Here is a 6,666-nt window from a genome sequence, read left to right as displayed (position 1 = left end):
AGCCCCATCCCCTACCGGCCTGTAGGATCCTCTGCCCTGCTCGCTGGTCTCCTGGGGGAGCTGGTATCTCAGACTCCACACACTCTGGCTCCCCCAGTCCCTGTCCCCCCGAGGGTCTCAGGCCAGGTCCCACCCTGCTATGCCCAGCAGAGTTCACTTCTGTCCCAGCTTTTTCCTGCCTGATGATGACCTGCCCTGGCAAGAAGTCTCCAGTCATGGCTGCCTGGCCTCAGTTTCCCCAGGGGACCTCAGGTCAGTTGTCTTCAGCTCAGGTTGGCTGGAAGGACCGCCACAGGGTCAGCCCAGCCAGATGAGGCTGAAGGTGGGAATGCATAGCGGCTCCAAGCTGTGCAGCTGGGTGGCTTTCTCCAAAGACACCCAGGAGCAGGGGCTAGGCGAGGCAACAGCCGGATGCATCCAAGCTCAGGGGTCTGCCAGGCAGACAGAAACAGGAGACCGGAATTAGTTACAGCAGCAATGAAAAACGAATACAGATCCTGGGAGCCAGAAGTGGGGTGCTGCTATAACAAACACCTAGAAAACATGGAAATGTCTTTGGAAATGAACAGTGGACAGAGACTGCAAGATTTTTGAGAAGCATGATAGAAAAAGCCTAGATTGCCTTAAACAGACTATTAGTAGAAGTACGGATGTATGTGCTCCTTGATGAGTACACGTACCCTGGGAGATGAGGAGGACGGGGGTCAGGCGTCAGGCAGAGGAGGGAAGTGCAAACGTTTCAGGAGTGGAGAAGTTTGGGGGTAGCCAGGCCACGGGGTGGATGCAGGGGCTCAGAGACAGACAACATCTGGAGTGGGAACAGTTAAGGACCGGGATCAAATGCAAGTTCACGTGGCACTGAAGCATTACCACCGTGGGAAGCCAGAGGGAGAGATGATGGTGGTGATAGTGGTGTTGATGGTGGTGGAGGTGGAGGTGGAGCTGCTGAAGGGGATGATGAGGATACTACATGTTGCGGTGACAGTGGGGATGATGATGGTGGTCAGGCACCTGCTTGAAACTGTGCCCAAGTCAGTGACCCACAAAATTGAATCATTCCCTCTTCACAGCAGCAGGAAGTTGAGGTTCTTCATATGGGGACCTGGGCCTCACCTCCTGGGGGAGTTGACACATTCTTGGCATTTCTGGAATTACCCTGAACACCCACCTCCTCCCCACGTCTGTGCCTGGGCCTCAGGCAAAACAAGGAATGAAGCGAGGACCTCCCCAAGGGGAGGGGAAAGAGTTTGGGGCTCAGCTGAAGCCTGAGTGGAGCCAGAGGGAGAGGAGAGCTCTGTGGAGGCAGAAAGTGCTCCCGGGCCATCCTGAGGAACCCTGTGATGATGGGACCCTGTCCTGAGTCATAGCCTTCAGAGCTGCTTACAGGGCCCCTGCAGCAGGCTCCAGAGTCAGGGGCGAGGCCATACCCCTGGTACAACAGGATGATCTGAAGACGCAGAGGTAGGCTTGAGGACACACCGTGCCACACAGCAGCAGAGTCAGGGCATTCCCTGGCCAGAAAGCCAGGATGTCCCATGTCCACAATAGCACTCTCACCTGGGACTCCACTGAGGCAGAAGAGAGAGACCCTGAACAATGGGTTGATGTCCAGGCACCAGACCCAGACGCCATTCAATTCAGAAAAGTCAAGAGAAGGGATGAGAGAATGTGTATTGGAAAGTGCCCACATTTCCCAGCACACTCTCAGTGTCAGCCTTGCACCATCTCTCTGGAAACCCAGGGCAGCCCTAGGAGTAAGATGATCGCAGACGAGGAGCCCACTTCACGGATGTGGAAACCAAGGCAAGGGGCTCACTGGGATTTCGCCCATGCCCACACCCTGCCCATTCTGCCCAAGGGCCCTGTGTACACTGGCTTCACACTCTGGGTCCTTAGCCCCTGCTGAGGCTCAGCTGTGGCCCTGACCCTTCCCCACTATGGGGTTTAGGACAGATTAGTTTCCTGCGGCTGCCAGGAAGCACTGCAATCTTGCAGGTTTAAAACAGAAATTTGTTCTCTCACAGCTCCGGAGGCTAGAAATCTAAAATCAAGGTGTAGTTGGCATTGGTTTCTCCTGGAGGCTCTATACCTTTTTCTAGCTTCTGTTAGTTGCGAGAAATCCTTGGTGTCCCTTGGTTTGTAGAAACATCACTCCAGGGCGCCTGAAGGGCTCAGTCTGTTAAGCATCTGCCTTTGGCTCAGGTCATGATCCCAGGGTCCTGGGATAGTCCGGGGTTGTGCTCCCTGCTCAGTGGGGAGCCTGCTTCTCCCTCTCCCTCTGCCCCCCTCCCCTTCGGGCTCACTTTCTTACTCTCTCTCAAATAAATACATAAAATCCTTTTTTTTAAAAAAAGAAAGATCACTCCAATGTCTGCCCCAGTCTTCATGTGGCCTTCTCCCTCTGTGTTCTCTTCTTACAAAGGTAAGGCCGCAAGTCATACTGGATTAAGGGCTCACCTTAATCCAGTATCACCTCGTGTTAACTTGATTTTACTTGTGAAAACGCTACTTCCTAAAAAGGTCACACGGACAGGTGCCAGAGATTAAGACTCCGCCCTGATAAACATCTTCGGATATTTGGATAATTCAATTCATGACACAGGCCTTAGAGTTTCCATTTGCTCCACTAGGATGTTAGCTACACCCAGTGAGGGGTTTGGGGTTTATTTTGGTGTCTGCTGTATCTGCAGTGCCAAGAATAAATGCCCAGCACACGGGAGGTGTGTGTCTTTCTTGAGGAAGAAAAAAAATCTCAAAGGTCCTTCCTGCTCCTACGATAGGAACATACCCACAAACCCCCCTTCTATGTGCCCTACCTATAATGGACACATGGGCCATGCAACACAGAGCCACACCCCGACACACACACTGAAAATGTGGGCCACCCCCTTGCATTCACACCAGTGCAGCACAGCGAAACAGGCCTATGTGACGCCCAGTCAGAAACACACCACTCAGGGTGCGCACAGAGACACGCATGGGACAGCATGCGCGAGGGCTTCATGAGGAGCTCACAAGGCTCACTCCCCACAGTGGCAAGACACCACAGATTGTTAAAGTATCAGACATCTATTCTGCTTGGTGACCCACCAGGGAGACAACATTCTGGAAATCCTTATTTTATCCTGTATTCATCACTAAATGCTTCAAAACTCTATTCTTGTGATAATGTGCAAATCAAGCAATTGTTTCAAGTGGAGCAGGTGCCAGTGGGTAAGGCAGGCCGAGCTGGGGTGAGGAGAATCCTGCTAGACCCTGGGCGTTCAGTGGGGGTGCGGAGCGGGCAGGCAAAGACTGAACAGCAGCCCATTTGGACAAGACACAGGAGCAAAACTGCTCTAGTGGTTACAAGTGTCTTCCTGAAGGAGATGCCCAGATAGGGTGCCCTGGCTACTCTGGATCAGGAGTGCTGATTAATCCAGCTACTGTGTGTAGGATGCTAAGGTCAGTAATATGTAAGGAAGACCTTACCTCATCCTCACCCAGTCCTACGAGAGCCGTTTCCACTTTACATGTGCCCGGATTACTGTGTGGGTGCTGGACTCCAAAGGCCAACCTCCCACATCCCAGTCATCCCACTGGCGCCACCTGGCTGGGCATAGCCATCTCCAAAATTGAAGAGGCAGACAGGCAAATACAGAAAATTTATCAGAGCAGAAAGAGTTTTTGTTTTTTTTTTAAAAAAAAAGAAAGATCAAAGTACGATCCAGGAAAATGATAATTGATACGCAGGACCTCATTAAAATTAAAAACTTTTGCTCTGCAAAAGACACTGTCTAGGGAATGAAAAGGCAAGCCACAGACTAGGAGAAAATATTTGCAAAAGACGCATCTGGATAAGACTATTATCCAAAATGTACAAAGAACTCTTGGGGTGCCTAGCTGGTTCCATCATGGGTGTGTGACTCTTGATCCCGGGGTTGTGAGTTCGAGCCCCATGTTGGGTATAGAGATTACATAAAATAAAATCTTTATATATAAATTATATATATATATATACCTCTTAAAACCGAACAGTAAGAAAACTAACAACGTGATTTAAAACTGCGCAAAAGACCTGAAAAGACAATCCACCAAAGAAGATGCAGGGATGGCAAATAAGCCAAGGAAAAGATGTTTAACAAGATATGTCACTAGAGAATTGCAAATTCAAACAGTGAGATACCACCACATGCCTCCTAGAATGGTCAAAATCCAGAACACTGACAATAACAAATGCTGGTGAGGTTGTGGAGCAATAGGAACTCTCGTTCACAGCTGGCAGGAATGCAAAATGTACAGCCCCTTTGGAAGACAATCCAATGGTTTCTTATGAAACTAAACACACTCTTCCCATATAACCCAGCAATCACATTCCTTGGTGTTTACCCAAAGGAGTTGAAAACTTGTGTCCACACAAAACCTACATGCAAATGTTTGTAGTAGCTTTATTCATAATTGCCAAAATTGGAAGCAACCAAGATGTCCTTCAGTAGGTGAATGGTTAAATAAACGGTGGTCCATTCAGACAATGGAATAGTATTTAGCACTAAAAAGAAATGTGCTATCAGGTCGTGAAAGAGCACAAAGGAACCTTAATGCATATCACTGAAGGAAAGAAAGAAGCCAATCTGAAAAGTCTGCGCACTATATGATTCCAATTCTATGACATTCTGGAAAAGGCAAAACCATGGAGACAGTAAAGAATCTGTAGTTGCCAGGGATTATGGAAGAGAAAGGGATAAATAGGAGGAGCACAGAGGATTTTTTAGGCTGTGAAATTATTCTGTACCACACTAATGGTGAATACCTGTCATTACGCACTTGTCCAAATCCACAGAAGTTACACCATCAAGAGTGACCCCAATGTAAATTCTAGACTCTGGGTGACAATGATGCCAATGTAGTTCCATGCATTGCAAGGAGAGAACTATTATGTTGCAAGATGTTGGTAATGGAGAAGTTTGTGCATGTGTTGAGGAGAGGAAGTATATTATGGAAACTCTATGTAGTTTCCATTCAATTTTGCTATAAAAACTGCCCTAAAAATTAAGTTCACTAATTAAAAAAAAAAAAGCCAGAAGGAAGAAGAAGGAAATCAGGCAGGCTGGAAGGAAGGAAGGGAGAGATGAGGGAGGGGAGAGGAAGGAGGAGGGAAGGGAGGGAGGGAGAGAAAGATGGAGTCAGGGTGAAAGAGATGCCTGACTTCACAGTCTCCGAGAGAGGATCTTGCTTCTCAGAGGGTGGCACCTCACCTGGATGGGACTCTTTTGGAAAAATCCAGACCCCTTGACATCGTTCAGATGGAGAAAATTTAGACAAAAAGAAATGTGGGGTTTTACTATGGAAGAACCTGGTAGAATGAGTGGGAGCCTGAGCACTGTGATGAGAATTATGAAAGAGAATTGAAAGATACCATATGATTTCACTTATATGTGAAACCTAAAAAACAAAACAAGTGAACCAACAGAAACATATTCATGAACATAGAGAACAAACTGGTGGTTGTGGGGGCGGGGGCAAAAAAGGAGAAGGGGATTAAGAGGCACACACTTCCGGTTATAAAATAAATAAGTCATGAGAATGAAAAGTAAAACATAAGGAATATAGTCAATAATAGCATAATAACTTTGCATGCTGACAGATGGTAACCACACTTATTATAGTAAGCATTTTGGAATGTGTGTAAATGTTGAATCACTATGTTGTACACCTGACACTAATATAAGAATGTATGTCAACTATACTTCAATTTTTTAAATAAAAAACTTTATTGAAAGGCATTAAAACAAGATCTAAATAAATATTGATAGACATCATGTTCATGGATTAAGACTCAGTATTTTAAATGTATCAGTTCTCCGAATGTGATCCAAATCAAAATCCCGATGAATTTCTTTTTATGGCACTTGACAAGCTGATCCTAAAATTTATACAGCAACATAAAGAGCCAAGAACTGCCAGAATATTCCCAAAAATCAAGGTGAGAGAACTTGCTCTATCAGACAGCAAGCCGTGGTGGTACTGCCGCAGACACAGACATATAGTTCAGCAGCCGCACAAGCCCAGAAATGGAAGTGCACGCGCATGCAGACACTCAATGTGTGAGAGAGGTGATACTGCAGATCATTGGCGAAAAGATGAGTTTTCCAATAAATGGTATAGGGACATTTAGACCCCTGCCTCACACCGCACACAAAATAACAGTGACCAAAAAGGAAAACACTTGGCTTGAATATTAGTTAAAATTAAGTATTGTACTGCTGTTCATTAAAACACTCTACAAATCAAGAAGAAAAAGACAACACACATACAGGTGGCCTCAAAGGTGCTTCATAGAAGAGAACACTCAATGAACAAGCAAGGGGAAAGATGCTCAATCTCATTAGTAATCATTTGAATGGAAAGTCAAATTAAAATCACATTGTTATATCATCATCTAACCACCAGGTTGGAAAAGAAAATCTAAATACTAAATATTAACAAGTATGTGGAAGTATAAATCAGTACAACCACTTTGGAAAATGATTTGACCTTCCCTAGTAAAGTTTAAGAGGAGCATATACTCGTGACACCTGGGTGGCTCAGTGGTTGAGCGCCTCCCTTCCGCCCAGGGCATGATCCTGGGGTTCTGAGATTGAGTGTTGCATCGGGCTTCTGCATGGAGCCTGTTTCTCCCTCTGCCTG

Source organism: Vulpes lagopus, chromosome 12 (assembly GCF_018345385.1).
Source record: "Vulpes lagopus strain Blue_001 chromosome 12, ASM1834538v1, whole genome shotgun sequence".
Classification (NCBI taxonomy): Eukaryota; Metazoa; Chordata; class Mammalia; order Carnivora; family Canidae; genus Vulpes; species Vulpes lagopus.
Note: the sequence above shows the minus strand (reverse complement) of the source record.